The 20,533-nt window shown below is 41.2% G+C and overlaps 1 protein-coding gene across 1 annotated transcript in view; it reads left to right on the forward strand.

Moving 5' to 3' along the window:
- Window positions 1-20,533, forward strand: part of TTLL12 (Tubulin tyrosine ligase-like 12) — a 262,539-nt gene that overhangs the window by 95,578 nt on the left and 146,428 nt on the right. The window lies entirely within an intron of this gene.

Here is a 20,533-nt window from a genome sequence, read left to right on the forward strand (position 1 = left end):
AATTGAGTGGGAGAAGTATAAAAGAAAGAGACAGGAGGTCAAGAGAAAGGTGCAAGAGGTGAAAAAAAGGGCAAATGAGAGTTGGGGTGAGAGACTATCAGTAAATTTTAGGGAAAATAAAAAGATGTTCTGGAAGGAGGTAAATAGGGTGCGTAAGACAAGGGAGCAAATGGGAACTTCAGTGAAGGGCGTAAATGGGGAGGTGATAACAAGTAGCGGTGATGTGAGAAGGAGATGGAATGAGTATTTTGAAGGTTTGTTGAATGTGTCTGATGACAGAGTGGCAGATATAGGGTGTTTTGGTCGAGGTGGTGTGCAAAGTGAGAGGGTTAGGGAAAATGATTTGGTAAACAGAGAAGAGGTAGTAAAAGCTTTGCGGAAGATGAAAGCCGGCAAGGCAGCAGGTTTGGATGGTATTGCAGTGGAATTTATTAAGAAAGGGGGTGACTGTATTGTTGACTGGTTGGTAAGGTTATTTAATGTATGTATGACTCATGGTGAGGTGCCTGAGGATTGGCGGAATGCGTGCATAGTGCCATTGTACAAAGGCAAAGGGGATAAGAGTGAGTGTTAGGTAATGATGTTACATTATTCCTGGTACACATTTTGATGGTATTGAATCAAAGGGTATGTTGTATATGATGCTAAAGATTAGAAAGTACGTTTTCCAAGGGAAGTAGATTGTGGATCTCAGCAGGTTGAGAATGTATGATAAGAATCTTTACTGCATAATGATTATGGGCATTAGGTTTGGAATCTCATTGCTAGAAGATTTATGCAATTCAAGTTGAAGATGAAGAAGAAAGCAAGTTGGCAAGATTTAAGTAATTTAATTGAACAATTGTTAAATTGCCCATGGACATTGTCATTTATGGTCTAGAAAGTCAAGATTGATCTCACAATAAATTAGGTTTGCGGCAGGGCTTATGTGATTCAATTTCAAGAATGCATGTTATTTGATTCAGAAGTGGTAGTCTTTCACAGCTGGCGGTGAGCTAGGTACAGGAAAGAGGCAAGTAAATTGTGGAAGAGCTGGAGTGATGTTGACTCTTCCAGATGATTAACGTGGTGCTTTATTGAAGCATCACTGCTTATGATCTAGGTTGGTAAACGTTCTGATAGATGATTGTCTTTTCAAAAAGGATGAATCATGAAGTGGGACTAAGTACATAGGAACAATAACTTATCTTGTAAGGAAGACTTTTAATTTGGTCAAGGCCATCTTTTTGTTTTGGAAAGTTTGTATCTGCTCACGCTGTAACTCTGACTCGAGTTTTTTTTACATTTCGTGAGGGCCTACAGATAAAAACTTGAGACGGGTCATTGTGCTAGTTTGCACATGCAAGTCTAAGCCATAAATCCTCGGGCAGGTATTGTGATATTGAGGATAGGACAGCATTTGTTTCATTGGTTTTAGGTGCTAAAGAGAACGATCATTGAACCAGGAATGGTATCCCATAGCAAGTGCTGTTCGAACAATTGTGGTGTGACTGTTTAGAAATAAGGGATACAGTCCCAATCTACATTCGATTTATACATAAGTTAGGTATTCGAAGTAGAGTTTCGAATTTGGTTTTGCTATTCGAGGAATGAGTGAATGAGATTCCCAGATGTGATAAGAAGGTCTCGTGATCTCCGCACGGACGTCCACTCGAGTTATGCGAAGATATACATCGTGAGATTTAAAGATGACGTTTTGGAAAGGATTCCTTGTGAAGAATCAGATATATTCGGTCCTTCACATTTAAAGCAGAGGGGGGCAAAGTAGGAAGGGCTTTCTAAAATCAGAGGAACAGCATATTCCAGATGTTATGCTTAGATAAATGATTTGATTAAAGCTTGATTGCCATTTCCTGTGTCAGCAGCTAGAACAGGAAAACAGTATAAGAATGCTATTCACTCTTAACCAATATTAGCATTAAACACATTTTATTTTATGGGGGTTTGGTTTATTTCTTTCGCTGTTCCCGCTTGCGCTAGCCAGAACAGCAAAAAAGCCAGACACACAACACAATGTATAAAAAAACAAAACAAAAATAAACATAACATACATTCAGTAGCCTATAATACCTCACAGCATTCTATATTAATTACTTCAGCGTCGGCCTTATTATGATAACAATGCCACCCTCGCCCACATGGAATGCACCCGAGTCCACCCTGTGCAGGAAGCGCAGGAAAGACAACAAAGGCCCATTCATTCACACTCAGTCTCTAGCTGTCATGTAATAATGCCCGAAACCACAGCTCCCTTTCCACATCCAGGCACCACAGAACTTTCCATGGTTTACCCCAGACGCTTCACATGCCCTAGTTCAATCCATTGACAGCACGTCGACCCCGGTATACCACATTGTTCCAATTCACTCTATTCCTTGCACGCCTTTCACCCTCCTGCATGTTCATGCCCCGATCACACAAAATCTTTTCCACTCCATCTTTCCACCTCCAATTTGGTCTCCCTCTTCTCCTCGTTCCCCCCACCTCCGACACATATATCCTCTTGGTCAATCTTTCCTCACTCATTCTCTCCATGTGCCCAAACCACTTCAAAATACCCTCTTCTGCTCTTTCAACCACACTCTTTTTATTACCACACAACTCTCTTACCCTTTCATTACTTACTTGATCAAACCACCTCACACCACATATTGTCCTCAAACATCTCATTTGCAACACATCCACCCTCCTCTGCACAACTCTATCTATAGCCCATGCCTCGCAACCATATATCATTGTTGGAACCACTATTCCTTCAAACATACCCATTTTTGCTTTCCAAGATAGCGTTCTCGACTTTCCCACTTTTTCAGTGCCCCCAAAACTTTCGCCTCCTCCCCCACCCTATGATTCACTTCTGCTTCCATGGTTCCATCTGCTGCCAAATCCACTCCCAGATATCTAAAACACTTCACTTCCTCCAGTTTTTCTCCATTCAAACTTACCTCCCCAATTGACTTGTCCCTCAACCCTACTGTACCTAATAACCTTGCTCTTATTCACATTTACTCACAGCTTTCTTCTTTCACACACTTTGCCAAACTTAGTTACCAGTTTCTGCAGTTTCTAACCCAAATCAGCTACCAGCGCTGTATCATCAGAGAACAACAACTGACTCACTTCCCAAGCTCTCTCATCCACACCAGACTGCATACTTGCCCCTCTTTCCAAAACTCTTGCATTCACCTCCCTAACAACCCCATCCATAAACAAATTAAACAACCATGGAGACATCTCGCACCCTTGCTGCAAACCAACATTCACAGAGAACCAGTCACTCTCCTCTCTTCCTACACATACACATGCCTTACATCCTCGATAAAAACTTTTCACTACTTCTAACAACTTATCTCCCACACCATATATTCTTAATACCTTCCACAGAGCATCTCTATCAACTCTATCATATGCCTTCTCCAGATCCATAAATGCTACATACAAATCCATTTGCTTTTCTAGATATTTCTCATATGCATTCTTCAAAGCAAACACCTGATCCACACATCCTCTACCACTTCTGAAACCACACTGCTCTTCCCCAATCTGATGCTCTGTACATGCCTTCACCCTTTCAATCAATACCCTCCCATATAATTTCCTAGGAATACTCAACAAACTTATACCTCTGTAATTTGAGCACTCACTTTTATCCCCTTTGCCTTTGTACAATGGCACCATGCAAGCATTCTGCCAATCCTCAGGCACACATATATATTGTTTTTTATTTCTTCGTTATACTTTGTTACTGTCTCTTGTGTTAGCGAGGTAGCGCAAGGAAACAGACGAAAGAATGGCACAACCCACCCACATACACATGCATATACATACATGTCCACACACGCACATATGCATACCTATACATTTCAACGTATACATATATATATACATTTATGTATTTATTTCATCTTCCACAAAGCTTTTACTACCTCTTCTTTGTTTACCAAATCATTTTCCCTAATCCCTCCCACTTTGCACACCACCTCAACCAAAACACCCTATATCTGCCACTCTGTCATCAAACACATTCAACAAACCTTCAAAATACTCACTCCATCTCCTTCTCACATCACCACTACTTGTTATCACCTCCCCATTAGCCCCCTTCACTGATGTTCCCATTTGTTCCCTTGTCCGATGCACTTTATTTACCTCCTTCCAAAACATCTTTTTCTTCTTTTTTCTTTCACACTATTCGCCATTTCCCGCGTTAGCGAGGTAGCGTTAAGAACAGAGGACTGAGCCTTTTACTCTCCCTAAAATTCACTGATACTCTCTCACCCCAACTCTTCTTTGCCCTCTTTTTCACCTTTTGCACCTTTCTCTTGACCTCCTGCCTCATTCTTTTATAAATCTCCCAGTCATTTGCATTATTTCCCTGCAAAAATTGTCCAAATGCCTCTCTCTTCTCTTTCACTAATAATCTTACTTCTTCATCCCACCACTCGTTACCCTTTCTAATCTGCCCACCCCCCACGCTTCTCATGCCACAAGCATCTTTTGCGCAAGCCATCACTACTTCCCTAAATACATCCCAATCCTCCCCGCCACACATGAAATGACAACCCCCTCCCCCTGCATGTGCTCAAGGTAGTGCTAGGAAAAGACAACAAAGGCCACATTCGTTCACACTCAGTCTCTTGCTGTCATGTATAATGCACCGAAACCACAGCTCCCTTTCCACATCCAGGCCCCATGAAACTTCCCATGGTTTACCCCAGACGCTTCACATGCCCTGGTTCAATCCACTGACAGCACATCGACCCCAGTATACCACATCATTCCAATTCACTCTATTCCTTACACACCTTTCACCCTCCTGCATGTTCAGGCTCCGATCGCTCAAAATCTTTCTCACTCCATCCTTCCACCTCCAATTTGGTCTCCCACTTCTCCTCTTTCCCTCCACCTCTGGCACATATATCCTCTATGTCAATGTTTCCTCACTCATTCTCTCCATATGACCAAACCATTTCAAAACACCCTCTTCTGCTCTCTCAACCATATTTTTTATTACCACACATCTCTCTTACCCTTTCATTACTTACTCTATCAAACCACCTCACACCACATATTGTCCTCAAACATCTCATTTCCAACACATCCACCCTCCTCCACACAACCCTATCTACAGCCCATGCCTTGCAACCATATAACATTGTTGGAACCACTATTCCTTCAAACATACCCATTTTTGCTTTCTGAGATAATGCTCTCACCTTCCACACATTTTCCAACGCTCCCAGAACTTTTCCCCTCTCCCCCACCTTGTTGCTCACTTCCACTTCCATGGTTCCATCCACTGCTAAGTCCACTCCCAGATATCTGAAACACTTCACTTCCTCTATTTTTTCTCCAATCTAACTTACCTTCCAATTAACTTGTCCCTCAACCCTACTGAGCCTAATAACCTTACTCTTATTCACTTTTACTCTCAGCTTTCTTCTTTCACACACTTTACCAAACTTAGTCACCAACTTCTGCAGTTTCTCACCTGAATCAGCCAACAGCACTGTATCATCAGTGAAGAACAACTGACTCGCTTCCCAGGCTCTCTCATCCCCAACCAAGTGCATATATGCCTCTTTCTCTAAAACTTGTATTTACCCCCTATCCACCCCTTCCATAATAAATTAAACAACCATGGGGACATCAGACACCCCTGCCACAGACCGACATTCACAAGGAACCAATCACTCTCCTGTCTTCCTACTCATGCACATGCCTTACATCCTTGGTAAAAACTTTTCACTGCTTCCAGCAGCTTAACTCCCATACCATATACTCAGAATACCTTCCACAAAGCATTTCTATCAATCCTATCATATGCCTTCTCCTGATTCAGAAAATGATTGCAAGAATTCTCGAATAATAAGTCTCTTTATAGTAGTTGGCAAGGTATATGGTAGGATAGTGATTAGTTATGGTAATAGGATTATTAAAACTATTGTTATTGAAGAACAAGGAAGATTTAAGAAGGGAAGATAGTATGTAAGTCCAACTTTTGCATCAAACAAGATGCAGAAAAGATTTGAAGGAGAATTTATTTGTAGCATTTATGGATTTAGATGATAAAGATAGGAAAAAGTTCTTTAGGATATTCTGACTATATATTACGTGCACAGAAGGCTGCTTAGTATTTCTAAGAGCTTTTATAGTGGAAGTAATGCATGCATAACAGTAATTAATAGTATGAATCCTGTACATTTTTTTAGATAAATGTGAGATTGTGGTAAGGTTGTGTGATATCATAATTATTTATCGTTTTCAGGGTAAGGCATTGTGTGAGATGAGAACGAGGTGTGAGGTGTGATGATCATGCATGTCCAGACTCTGGACACTTGAAGTTTTTTTTTACTCCATTATTCCGTCTCTGTAGTTTCCCTCTTTTCCTTGTTCTCTCCATGGAGACTGTTTATTGCTGCAATGAGATGTTATAATAAACTATGAGATGTTATAATGGATATAATGCATGCTTTACAGTAACTAATGATGTGAGTCCTGGAAGTATTTTGAAATAAATATGGGGATATGGTAGTATGATATCATGGTTTTCATTGTTTTATGGGTGAGGCTTTGTAAGTGATGAGAATCAGGTACAATAATCCTATATGTGCAGGTTCTGAATACTCAGAGCTTCTTTCGCTTCATCTTTCCACCTTCTTGGTTTCCTCTTTTTCCTAGTTTTCTCCACTTCTGATATATTTACCTTGTAAATCAGTCTGTCCTCATTTATCTTCTCCAACTGTCCATACCATTTCAGCACACCTTTAGTTCTTTCATACATACTCTTACTTCTGCATGTCTCCCTTACTCCATCAATTCTTATTTGACTTACCTTCCTCATGCCATGTAATGTCCTCAAACATTTCATTTCCAGCACATTCATCCTCTTCCATACATTTTTATTTAAGTCTCATGTCTCACATCCATATGACATTGTCAGAGCCAGTTTACCTCATCAAATATACCCATCAATTATCTCACAGACAGTGACCTCTCTTTTTATACATTCCTCAGTGCACCCATGACCTTTGCCTTCACACCCATTTTATGACTGACCTCATCTTTCATGGATCTGTTCACTGCCATGTCAGTATTTTTTTTTAAGGCATTGTGTGAGATATGAATCAGGTGTGATACTTCTGTATGTTCAGGCTCCGAACACTTGGAACTTCTTCCACACCTTCTTTCCACCTCCTCAGTTTTCATCTTTACCTTGTTCTCTACACTTCTGATATGCTTGCCTTCTAAGTAACTCTCTTGTCATTCATTTGTTCCATATGTCCAGACCATTTCAACACACCTTCAGTTGTCTCATACATACTACTCATACCTCTACACCTCTCTCGTACACTATTATTTTGTGTTTGATCTACCTTCCTCACACAGTGTATTGTCCTCAGACATTTAATTTCCAGCACATCCACCCTCTTCAATACATATTTTTCTAAATTCCATGCCTTGCATCCATACAATAATGTCAGGACTAGTGTACCATGAAACATATCCATCTTTGCCCTTACAGACAGTAACCTCTCTTTCCACACATCCCTCAGTGCATCCAGGACCTTTGCCTTCTCATCCACTTTATGGCTAACCTCATCTCCCATAGATCTTCACACTACCATGTTCACTCCTAGGTATCTAAAACACTTCCCTTTTTCCAAGTTCTCTCCATGAGAACTAACACTCCAATCATCCTTTCTTTTTCCCCTGCTAAACCTGGTAATCCTGTTTTTACAGTATTCATGTTTACTTTCAACTTCCTTTCACATACTCTCCCAAAATTAGACACCAAACTTTACAGTTTCTCACTTCAGTCTGCCACCAGTGCTGCATCATCAGCAAACAGTAACTGAATCACCTCCCACTTCCCAACAGCCCTGACATATGGAAGAATCTGCCCCTCCACCCAAATTGTTGATAAAAGTAAGGAACAGAGTAGGAGGGAGGACAGAACCTGTAGGGGATCCATCAACAACTACAGGTTGTACCTCTTTAATCTGGCAACCTTGGGACCTGGCCATTGCTGGACATCAGAAAATGCCAGAAAACCGAAATTGACCCCATGGGAACCTCCTATGTAAATATATGCCTGACCCCTAGTCTTGCCAGTTCATTCCACATACATATTGTTGTGTTATCTGTAGAAATTCTTTCTTCCACTTCTTCGTTTTTCTCTGCACTTTCTTCATGATGATCTTGTTTCTTCTCACCTTGCTGAACCATCTCCTTGATTTCTTGATCAGTTGGTTGATAAACAACAGGCTCATCATTATCAATAATCATCCATTCTTATAGACTTTCCTCTGTAATCTCTTTGGTTATTGCTAGCATTGCTGCCCTGGTGGCAGATCCACAGATGAATGGTAGCAGACTCAAAACGTGCTGGACCATGGGAGTTGCCGGATCACAGAGTGCTGGATTAGAGAGGCACTACCTGTACTGACAGATTGTTCTGGTAGGAAGCTAGACATTAGGAAGCAAAGTAAGGGAGGGAAGCTAAAAGAGTGGAGCTTGGAGAGAACATGATGCCATACCCATTCACAAGCTTTCAGTATATGAAGGGCTGAAACATAGGATTCTCCAAAAATTAAGAGATAAATGAACACTAGTGAAATAGGAAAGGCTATCATCAGTGGATTTTATGCTACAGATGCCATACTGATGATCTGAGAGAAGACTCATCACTGTATACTGAAAGAGTGTGCCTCTGAGCTTGCACAAGTGCACACTTACCTGTTCTGTTTATGTTTAAAAACCAAAACTTTTCCTTCTCTTTGGAAGCATGTGTTGGTACATCCCATCCCTAAGGAGGATGAATGTTCTAAGCTTCCTAACTATTGTCCTATTGTTTTAACATCTACCATTTGGTCCAGAGTCTTTGAATTCCTTCTTAACTCTCATATCCTCAGACATCTTGAATCTCACAGTCTCTGATTTCCAGTATGGGTTCCTTAAGGAAAGATCCGCTAGTGATATTCTTTCCTATCTTATTAATGTCTGGTCATCATCTTTGAAATGGCAGCAGACTCAAAATGTGCCAGACCATGGGAGTTGCCAGATCACAGAGTGCTGGATTAGAGAGGTACAACCTGTACTGACAGATTGCTCTGACAGGACACTAGACATTAGGAAGCAAAGTAAGGGAGGGAAGCCAAAAGAGTGGATCTTGGAGAGACCATGATACCATACCCATTCACAAGCTTTCAGTATATTAAGGGCTAAAACATAGGATTCTCCAGAAAATAAGAGGAATGAATACTTGTGAGTTAGGAAAGCCTCTCTCCAGTGGATTTTGTGCTACAGATGCCATACTGATGATCTGAGAGAAGATCCATCACTGTGTACCGAATGAGTGTGCCTCTGAGCTTGCACCTGTGCTTGCTTATCAGTTTTGTTTATGTTTAAAAACCAAAACTTTTCCTTCTTTTTAGACGCATGTGTTGGTACATCCCATCCCTAAGGAGGATGAATGTTCTAAGCCTCCTAACTATTGTCCTGTTGCTTTAACATCTACCATTTCCAAAGTCTTTGAATTCCTTCTTAACTCTCATATCCTCAGACAACTTAAATCTCACAGTCTCCGATTTCCAGTATGGCTGCCTTAAGGAAAGATCTACTGGTGATATTCTTTCTTATCTTACTAATGTTTGGTCATAATCTCTGAAAGATTTTGGGAAAGCCTATGTAGTTGCCCTTGATGTATCCAAATTTTGACAGGGGTGTGGCATCAGAGTCTCATCTCTGAGATCCCCTCTTTTGGCTTCCCTCCCTTACTTTGCTCTCACATTTCTAGCTTCCACTCTGGCCAATTTATCCATCACCAGTGTTGTCCCCCCAGGTTCTGCCCTGTCTTCTACATTTTTCCTCTCTTTTATCAATGATCTTTCTTATACAAATAACTGAATGTGCTCATACACTAATGAATCAACACTGCATTCCTCCAGATCCTTCAATTCTGCTGCTTCTTCTGTCACTCGATCTGAATTTTCAGTTACAGGTACACCAACCATTTTCTGGCACTCTTAGTTCCAAAGCCTTGCCAGATTAACCATTTTGCCGGACCAACCGTGGTCACATGATAATCATCAACACACCTCTAACCCACTAATTATACACGCGGGGAATACATGGGAAGTATTCTTTCTCCCCTATTGCCAGGGATAGGGGAGATACTTGCAGGAAGTAGTGTAATGACTGGAGGATGTAGAAATGAAAGGTGCAGGTCAAGAGAAAGGTGCAAGTGTTGAAAAAAAGGGCAAATGAGAGTTAGAGTGAGAGGGTATCATTAAATTTTAGGGAGAATAAAAAGATGTTTTGGAAGGAGGCAAATAAAGTATACCATGGACTGCTAGAAATTTAAACAAATTTTTTTTTTTTTATTATTATTATACTTTGTCGCTGTCTCCCGCGTTTGCGAGGTAGCGCAAGGAAACAGACGAAAGAAATGGCCCAACCCCCCCCCCATACACATGTATATACATACGTCCACACACGCAAATATACATACCTACACAGCTTTCCATGGTTTACCCCAGACGCTTCACATGCCTTGATTCAATCCACTGACAACACGTCAACCCCGGTATACCACATCGCTCCAATTCACTCTATTCCTTGCCCTCCTTTCACCCTCCTGCATGTTCAGGCCCCGATCACACAAAATCTTTTTCACTCCATCTTTCCACCTCCAGTTTGGTCTCCCTCTTCTCCTCGTTCCCTCCACCTCCGACACAATCTTTCCTCACTCATTCTCTCCATGTGCCCAAACCACTTCAAAACACCCTCTTCTGCTCTCTTAACCACGCTCTTTTTATTTCCACACATCTCTCTTACCCTTACGTTACTCACTCGATCAAACCACCTCACACCACACATTGTCCTCAAACATCTCATTTCCAGCACATCCATCCTCCTGCGCACAACTCTATCCATAGCCCACGCCTCGCAACCATACAACATTGTTGGAACCACTATTCCTTCAAACATACCCATTTTTGCTTTCCGAGATAATGTTCTCGACTTCCACACATACTTCAAGGCCCCCAGAATTTTCGCCCCCTCCCCCACCCTATGATCCACTTCCGCTTCCATGGTTCCATCCGCTGCCAGATCCACTCCCAGATATCTAAAACACTTCACTTCCTCCAGTTTTTCTCCATTCAAACTCACCTCCCAATTGACTTGACCCTCAACCCTACTGTACCTAATAACCTTGCTCTTATTCACATTTACTCTTAACTTTCTTCTTCCACACACTTTACCAAACTCAGTCACCAGCTTCTGCAGTTTCTCACATGAATCAGCCACCAGCGCTGTATCATCAGCGAACAACAACTGACTCACTTCCCAAGCTCTCTCATCCCCAACAGACTTCATACTTGCCCCTCTTTCCAAATGTAAATTAAATGAATGAATGAAATACAGGTACTTGTACAATAGTACATTAGTGAAACAAGATTACAGGTATTGATTAAACAAGGTTAAACAAAAATGAAATGCAAATTTATTAATTTCTTTACTTATAAAGAATGCTACAGCACTGCTGCTCCCAAAGTGGCAGATTTTAGACTTTTACTGGAACTGTTAAGCTAATCACAAAGGTCTGGAAGTTGAGGGCAGTCAGAATTAATGTCTGTTTCGTAGTTGATCGTTTCATCTTGGATTTCTGATGTTGAGGGTGAGACATCTGGGGTACTTGAAGTTGAAGCCACAGGAATTACAGATGTGCTGGTAGGCTTACTACTGTGAGACACATCCTTCTTTGCTATCTTCTTAAACATTTCATCTAAGCAAAGTTGCCTCATGTGTCTAGATTTTTCCCTGTGTAATTTTTCATGCATTGAATGAAAATACATTAGTTCTTGTTTTGTAACAAAAGTATGTTCCTCTAGCCCTTTGATTAATTCACTCATCAACTCAATCAACCCTTTAATGGAAAGTCTTTCAGCTACATCTGTTTCATCTTCATCTCTGTCATCTTCATCACTTCCTGTGTTTTTATCAGCATTCAGAACAGTGTCTATAATTTCAGAGTCTGTAAGATGATACACAACCAGTGTTTCATCATCGACATTCATCCTCTTGCTTGGATTTTCTTCATTAAGATTACTTGCCATATCCTTTGCAACAGGTTCTGTAACACCTTTAGTTTACTTGCCATATCCTTTGCAACAGGTTCTGTAACACCTTTAGCATACTCAAGCAACTCATGAACAACTTTTTCCTTTGCTGCATGAAATCCTGTGAAATCATTGTCATAATTTTCTTTAGGTCTTAGAAACCATAGCTATGGTTAAATTTAAGCAAAATAAACTGAGAATCTCACAGAATTGCGGTATCACCACCAGCAAGTTCAATGTAAAGAATGTAATTAATTGCCCCTTATACACAACGCCATCTGTGGCCGCCCAGTAAACTAGTATGGTGGCTGAAGTAATTTCAAGTTCCCTCACTTAATTTTGTCTGGACTAAAGGAGGTGCTGAACCATCAGTTGCTGGAAATTCGGTGGTGCACCTGTATTAGGTGATATTTACATTTAGAAGGGGTTGCTAGAGGAGGAAGTACAGTTAATAGAGGTGCATTTATAGGAATGTGGTCAGATGTTCTAATTGTGTTAGTACGGCATGAGGGATTAGAGGTGAAAAACAGACCCAGAGTATTAGAAGAGTGGTCACAGCATTCAGGATTATTGGTAGGGTGGATGATGATTTGCTCCAGATTAATCAAGAACTAAGAACATGAGGGCTTCAGTCTTCATGCCATGTGTATAGGAGGAGTTCAACCATTCCTTGTGGTTTATATTGAAATCCTGTAAGTGAAGGACCTCAGCTTTAATGAAGGAGGATATCAAGGCCTCATGGCAGAAATCTAGATAGTCAAAGAAAGTAATAAAATTTGTAGAGTTAGGAAAGCAGAATGCAAACAAAACAAAATTGTTGAAGTAAGAAAACATCTCAATTAAGCCAGATGACAGTAAAGTTTGGGGATTCAGAGTTCTCAAGGCATGAAACTGGTTTAGTTGAATGTTATTTTAAATTCTGCCAGATGGCAGTTTGTGTCCATACCAGTTTTCCTGATGTGGACCTTTGGCATTTGTTTTACATTTTCCTGCAGTTTACTTCCTGTCATACAATAATTGCATCAAACCTTCTTCCATGTCACATTACCTGCTACATACTTGGACTTGATTTTATGATTTTACAAGATCAACACTGGGATTGTTTAGGTCCCCATATAAGCTGATGCAATCATCATTCTTTACTTTTCTCATAACCTTTACATCATCTGCAGACATGTTCAGTTATAAGTCCTTTCTTTCAAGTTCCATTAGCTTATACCAAGAAGAGCAGTAGCCTAAGACCAAGCCCTGCAGCTAACTACTGATGATGCCAGCCCATTTTGAGAATGCTCATCTGATTTGTGTCCTTTGCTGTCCCTTTGCACCTAAATGATCTTTTATTCAACAAAGGGTTCTGTTTGTTGTTCCTGCCACTACATCCAGTTTCTTTACCTCCCAATATGGTACAAAGTCTGATGCTTTATGTTCTTCCAAGTTTCTTTTAGCCTTTATCAGCAAGGATATCTTTAAGGGCATGTCAAGTTGTGGGATCTGACTTCACATTAGAGTAGCTACCCTAGCCTTTTGAGGGAATTTCTTATTGGATAAGTAAGAGAGATCTATGTCATTTGACAGACACCTTGGTTCATCAGTATTGGGTTGGTTCCAGTTGACCTTCCTTGTGTTGCTCTAAGTGTTCCACTCTCAGAAGAGGATGTGGTGGTGGAAGAAGTAAGTCATCATTAAGGGTAAACTTTCTCTGTTTCTTAGGTTTTTCCTTAAGATCCCTCCCCCTTATTGTGGGTATGCTCATTGGATTTTGTCCATAGATAAGATTTGTAGGCTTTGAAGGATGAAAAAGTATTACCAAAGTCAAAGCTGATTGAGCATCAGTTTGGTTTCTTTTCCCTACCTTCCCCTCTTTCCTTTTCAAAAATACACTTCTTGATTCTGGACCGTAACAGACCAGTGCCAGATACCAGCAATCAGTGAATGAATGGCAGTGGCACAGTGTGCTTCACCATGTTTCCTCTTTATTGTGTTGTCAAGTGTCTCGGCAAGTTTCTGTGCATTGTGCAGGTCCCTGTGAATTAGCATCCATTGGTCTGTTATGTTTTGTTATGGTCAAAGGAAGTGATTTCTTTTACATACACCCAGTTTTATTGGTGAAATTGCTTATAGTAGAGAAATAGTTTTTCATTCTTCAGAACCTTCATTTTATGTTTATTTAATGTTTTTTTTTTTTTTTTTTTTTTTTTTTTATACTTTGTCGCTGTCTCCCGCGTTTGCGAGGTAGCGCAAGGAAACAGACGAAAGAAATGGCCCAACCCCCCCCCATACACATGTACATACGTCCACACACGCAAATATACATACCTACACAGCTTTCCATGGTTTACCCCAGACGCTTCACATGCCTTGATTCAATCCACTGACAGCACGTCAACCCCTGTATACCACATCGCTCCAATTCACTCTATTCCTTGCCCTCCTTTCACCCTCCTGCATGTTCAGGCCCCGATCACACAAAATCTTTTTCACTCCATCTTTCCACCTCCAATTTGGTCTCCCTCTTCTCCTCGTTCCCTCCACCTCCGACACATATATCCTCTTGGTCAATCTTTCCTCACTCATTCTCTCCATGTGCCCAAACCATTTCAAAACACCCTCTTCTGCTCTCTCAACCACGCTCTTTTTATTTCCACACATCTCTCTTACCCTTACGTTACTCACTCGCTCAAACCACCTCACACCACACATTGTCCTCAAACATCTCATTTCCAGCACATCCATCCTCCTGCGCACATCTCTATCCATAGCCCACGCCTCGCAACCATACAACATTGTTGGAACCACTATTCCTTCAAACATACCCATTTTTGCTTTCCGAGATAATGTTCTCGACTTCCACACATTTTTCAAGGCTCCCAAAATTTTCGCCCCCTCCCCCACCCTATGATCCACTTCCGCTTCCATGGTTCCATCCGCTGACAGATCCACTCCCAGATATCTAAAACACTTCACTTCCTCCAGTTTTTCTCCATTCAAACTCACCTCCCAATTGACTTGACCCTCACCCCTACTGTACCTAATAACCTTGCTCTTATTCACATTTACTCTTAACTTTCTTCTTCCGCACACTTTACCAAACTCAGTCACCAGCTTCTGCAGTTTCTCACATGAATCAGCCACCAGCGCTGTATCATCAGCGAACAACAACTGACTCACTTCCCAAGCTCTCTCATCCCCAACAGACTTCATACTTGCCCCTCTTTCCAGGACTCTTGCATTTACCTCCCTAACAACCCCATCCATAAACAAATTAAACAACCATGGAGACATCACACACCCCTGCCGCAAACCTACATTCACTGAGAACCAATCACTTTCCTCTCTTCCTACACGTACACATGCCTTACATCCTCGATAAAAACTTTTCACTGCTTCTAACAACTTGCCTCCCACACCATATATTCTTAATACCTTCCACAGAGCATCTCTATCAACTCTATCATATGCCTTCTCCAGATCCATAAATGCTACATACAAATCCATTTGCTTTTCTAAGTATTTCTCACATACATTCTTCAAAGCAAACACCTGATCCACACATCCTCTACCACTTCTGAAACCGCACTGCTCTTCCCCAATCTGATGCTCTGTACATGCCTTCACCCTCTCAATCAATACCCTCCCATATAATTTACCAGGAATACTCAACAAACTTATACCTCTGTAATTTGAGCACTCACTCTTATCCCCTTTGCCTTTGTACAATGGCACTATGCACGCATTCCGCCAATCCTCAGGCACCTCACCATGAGTCATACATACATTAAATAACCTTACCAACCAGTCAACAATACAGTCACCCCCCTTTTTAATAAATTCCACTGCAATACCATCCAAACCTGCTGCCTTGCCGGCTTTCATCTTCCGCAAAGCTTTTACTACCTCTTCTCTGTTTACCAAATCATTTTCCCTAACCCTCTCACTTTGCACACCACCTCGACCAAAACACCCTATATCTGCCACTCTGTCATCAGACACATTCAACAAACCTTCAAAATACTCATTCCATCTCCTTCTCACATCACCGCTACTTGTTATCACCTCCCCATTTACGCCCTTCACTGAAGTTCCCATTTGCTCCCTTGTCTTACGCACCCTATTTACCTCCTTCCAGAACATCTTTTTATTCTCCCTAAAATTTACTGATAGTCTCTCACCCCAACTCTCATTTGCCCTTTTTTTCACCTCTTGCACCTTTCTCTTGACCTCCTGTCTCTTTCTTTTATACTTCTCCCACTCAATTGCATTTTTTCCCTGCAAAAATCGTCCAAATGCCTCTCTCTTCTCTTTCACTAATACTCTTACTTCTTCATCCCACCACTCACTACCCTTTCTAAACAGCCCACCTCCCACTCTTCTCATGCCACAAGCATCTTTTGCGCAATCCATCACTGATTCCCTAAATACATCCCATTCCTCCCCCACTCCCCTTACTTCCATTGTTCTCACCTTTTTCCATTCTGTACACAGTCTCTCCTGGTACTTCCCCACACAGGTCTCCTTCCCAAGCTCACTCACTCTCACCACCTTCTTCACCCCAACATTCACTCTTTTTTTCTGAAAACCCATACTAATCTTCACCTTAGCCTCCACAAGATAATGATCAGACATCCCTCCAGTTGCACCTCTCAGCACATTAACATCCAAAAGTCTCTCTTTCGCACGCCTGTCAATTAACACGTAATCCAATAACGCTCTCTGGCCATCTCTCCTACTTACATAAGTATACTTATGTATATCTCGCTTTTTAAACCAGGTATTCCCAATCATCAGTCCTTTTTCAGCACATAAATCTACAAGCTCTTCACCATTTCCATTTACAACACTGAACACCCCATGCATACCAATTATTCCCTCAACTGCCACATTACTCACCTTTGCATTCAAATCACCCATCACTATAACCCGGTCTCGTGCATCAAAACCGCTAACACACTCATTCAGCTGCTCCCAAAACACTTGCCTCTCATGATCTTTCTTCTCATGCCCAGGTGCATATGCACCAATAATCACCCACCTCTCTCCATCAACTTTCAATTTTACCCATATTAATCGAGAATTTACTTTCTTACATTCTATCACATACTCCCACAACTCCTGTTTCAGGAGTATTGCTACTCCTTCCCTTGCTCTTGTCCTCTCACTAACCCCTGACTTCACTCCCCAGACATTTCCAAACCACTCTTCCCCTTTACCCTTGAGCTTCGTTTCACTCAGAGCCAAAACATCCAGGTTCCTTTCCTCAAACATACTACCTATCTCTCCTTTTTTCACATCTTGGTTACATCCACACACATTTAGGCACCCCACTCTGAGCCTTCGAGGAGGATGATCACTCCCCGCGTGACTCCTTCTTCTGTTTCCCATTTTAGAAAGTTAATACAAGGAGGGGAGGATTTCCGGCCCCCCGCTCCCGTCCCCTCTAGTCGCTTTCTACGACACGCGAGGAATACGTGGGAAGTATTCTTTCACCCCTATCCCCAGGGATAATATACACATATATATACATATACACACACACACACATACACACACACACGCACATACACACACACACACACACATACATATATATACATATGAAAAATGTAAGAAACAATTTAGAAAACAAACTTTTAGATTGAAATGAATGAAAAAAAGAATGTCACATAATGGTTCAACCTCTGGCTATGGAAAAGGAAATGTACAATTTATTCACACAAACGTCAATATTTAATGTAACTGAGGTATTATTAGACATGTGTTTTCCCACCTCATCATTTGAATTAGAGGGCTTATTTAGAAATGCAGAATGGAAGGCAGATGAGGGATCTGGCCCTGAAACATACTTTTCACAAGCCAAGAGCCAACTGTTTTTTTTCATTGTATTATTTCCTTGAGCAGCCTAGGAAAACAAGTTCACTGCTGGTAATCTTGAACTCTACACATTATTGTGACTTATTAAAAGATACAGATATACAGTATGACACTTTCGGGTGCTACTTTTTTGGTGTAGCTAACATCAGCTGATAAAGACACAATGTTAAATTCACTTTTTTTCATACTTGATGGCATTTCCTACTTTAGAGAGGCAGCATCAGAAACAGATGAAGAAAGGCCACATCTGCTCACTTTCATTCTCTAGCTGTTATGTGTAATGCACTGAAACCATAGCTCCCTATCAAAAGACTTTGGATTGTATATTACTATAATATATCATAGTGGTGTATTTGAACTTTTCCTGCTGGAGGTTACACTACAAGTAAAAATTCATCTTTGGCAAGGCCTTATCATTGGGAGTAAAGTCTTGTTAAAGAATTTCTCATTCCTAAGGAGTCTACTTTTTTTCATACTTGATGGCATTTCCTACTTCAGAGAGGTAGCATCAGAAACAGATGAAGAAAGGCCACATCTGCTCACTTTCATTCTCTAGCTGTCATGTGTAATGCACTGAAACCATAGCTCCCTATTGAAAGACTTTGGATTGTATATTACTATAATATATCATAGTGATGTATTTGAACTTTTCCTGCTGGAGGTTACACTACAAGTAAAAATTCATCTTTGGCAAGGCCTTATCATTGGGAATAAAGTCTTGTTAAAGAATTTCTCACTCCTAAGGAGTCTACATTTCCCTGCATCTAGAATAGTGCTGTTATAGACTGTAGGAGCCTTTAGAATGATCCTTTGTATCACTAAGACTTTCATAGAAATTGGTCATGGTGTAATTATAGATAAATAGATAGATGAACAAAGATTGTACAAAGGCAAAGGGGATAAGAGTGAGTGCTCAAATTACAGAGGTATAAGTTTGTTGAGTATTCCTGGTAAATTATATGGGAGGGTATTGATTGAGAGGGTGAAGGCATGTACAGAGCATCAGATTGGGGAAGAGCAGTGTGGTTTCAGAAGTGGTAGAGGATGTGTGGATCAGGTGTTTGCTCTGAAGAATGTATGTGAGAAATACTTAGAAAAGCAAATGGATTTGTATGTAGCATTTATGGATCTGGAGAAGACATATGATAGAGTTGATAGAGATGCTCTGTGGAAGATATTAAGAATATATGGTGTGGGAGGCAAGTTGTTAGAAGCAGTGAAAAGTTTTTATCGAGGATGTAAGGCATGTGTACGTGTAGGAAGAGAGGAAAGTGATTGGTTCTCAGTGAATGTAGGTTTGCGGCAGGGGTGTGTGATGTCTCCATGGTTGTTTAATTTGTTTATGGATGGGTTGTTAGGGAGGTGAATGCAAGAGTTTTGGAAAGAGGGGCAAGTATGAAGTCTGTTGGGGATGAGAGAGCTTGGGAAGTGAGTCAGTTGTTGTTCGCTGATGATACAGCGCTGGTGGCTGATTCATGTGAGAAACTGCAGAAGCTGGTGACTGAGTTTGGTAAAGTGTGTGGAAGAAGAAAGTTAAGAGTAAATGTGAATAAGAGCAAGGTTATTAGGTACAGTAGGGTTGAGGGTCAAGTCAGTTGGGAGGTGAGTTTGAATGGAGAAAAACTGGAGGAAGTGAAGTGTTTTAGATATCTGGGAGTGGATCTGGCAGCGGATGGAACCATGGAAGTGGAAGTGGATCATAGGGTGGGGGAGGGGGCGAAAATTCTGGGGGCCTTGAAGAATGTGTGGAAGTCGAGAACATTATCTCGGAAAGCAAAAATGGGTATGTTTGAAGGAATAGTGGTTCCAACAATGTTGTATGGTTGCGAGGCGTGGGCTATGGATAGAGTTGTGCGCAGGAGGATGGATGTGCTGGAAATGAGATGTTTGAGGACAATGTGTGGTGTGAGGTGGTTTGATCGAGTGAGTAACGTAAGGGTAAGAGAGATGTGTGGAAATAAAAAGAGCGTGGTTGAGAGAGCAGAAGAGGGTGTTTTGAAGTGGTTTGGGCACATGGAGAGGATGAGTGAGGAAAGATTGACCAAGAGGATATATGTGTCGGAGGTGGAGGGAACAAGGAGAAGAGGGAGACCAAATTGGAGGTGGAAAGATGGAGTGAAAAAGATTTTGTGTGATCGGGGCCTGAACATGCAGGAGGGTGAAAGGAGGGCAAGGAATAGAGTGAATTGGAGCGATGTGGTATACCGGGGTTGACGTGCTGTCAGTGGATTGAATCAAGGCATGTGAAGAGTCTGGGGTAAACCATGGAAAGCTGTGTAGGTATGTATATTTGTGTGTGTGGACGTATGTATATACATGTGTATGGGGGGGGGGTTGGGCCTTTTCTTTCGTCTGTTTCCTTGCGCTACCTCGCAAACGTGGGAGACAGCGACAAAAAAAAAAAAAAAAAAAAGATAGATGAATACCTCATATTGCTTTGTTGATCCAGTAGATAAATGAAGAAAGGCTAGGAGGGATATAAAGGTAGTTATCTTGGTGAATGATGAAAATTTTTGAGAAATTTTGTTTTCAAAACAGTA

Source organism: Panulirus ornatus, chromosome 9 (assembly GCF_036320965.1).
Source record: "Panulirus ornatus isolate Po-2019 chromosome 9, ASM3632096v1, whole genome shotgun sequence".
Lineage (NCBI taxonomy): Eukaryota > Metazoa > Arthropoda > Malacostraca > Decapoda > Palinuridae > Panulirus > Panulirus ornatus.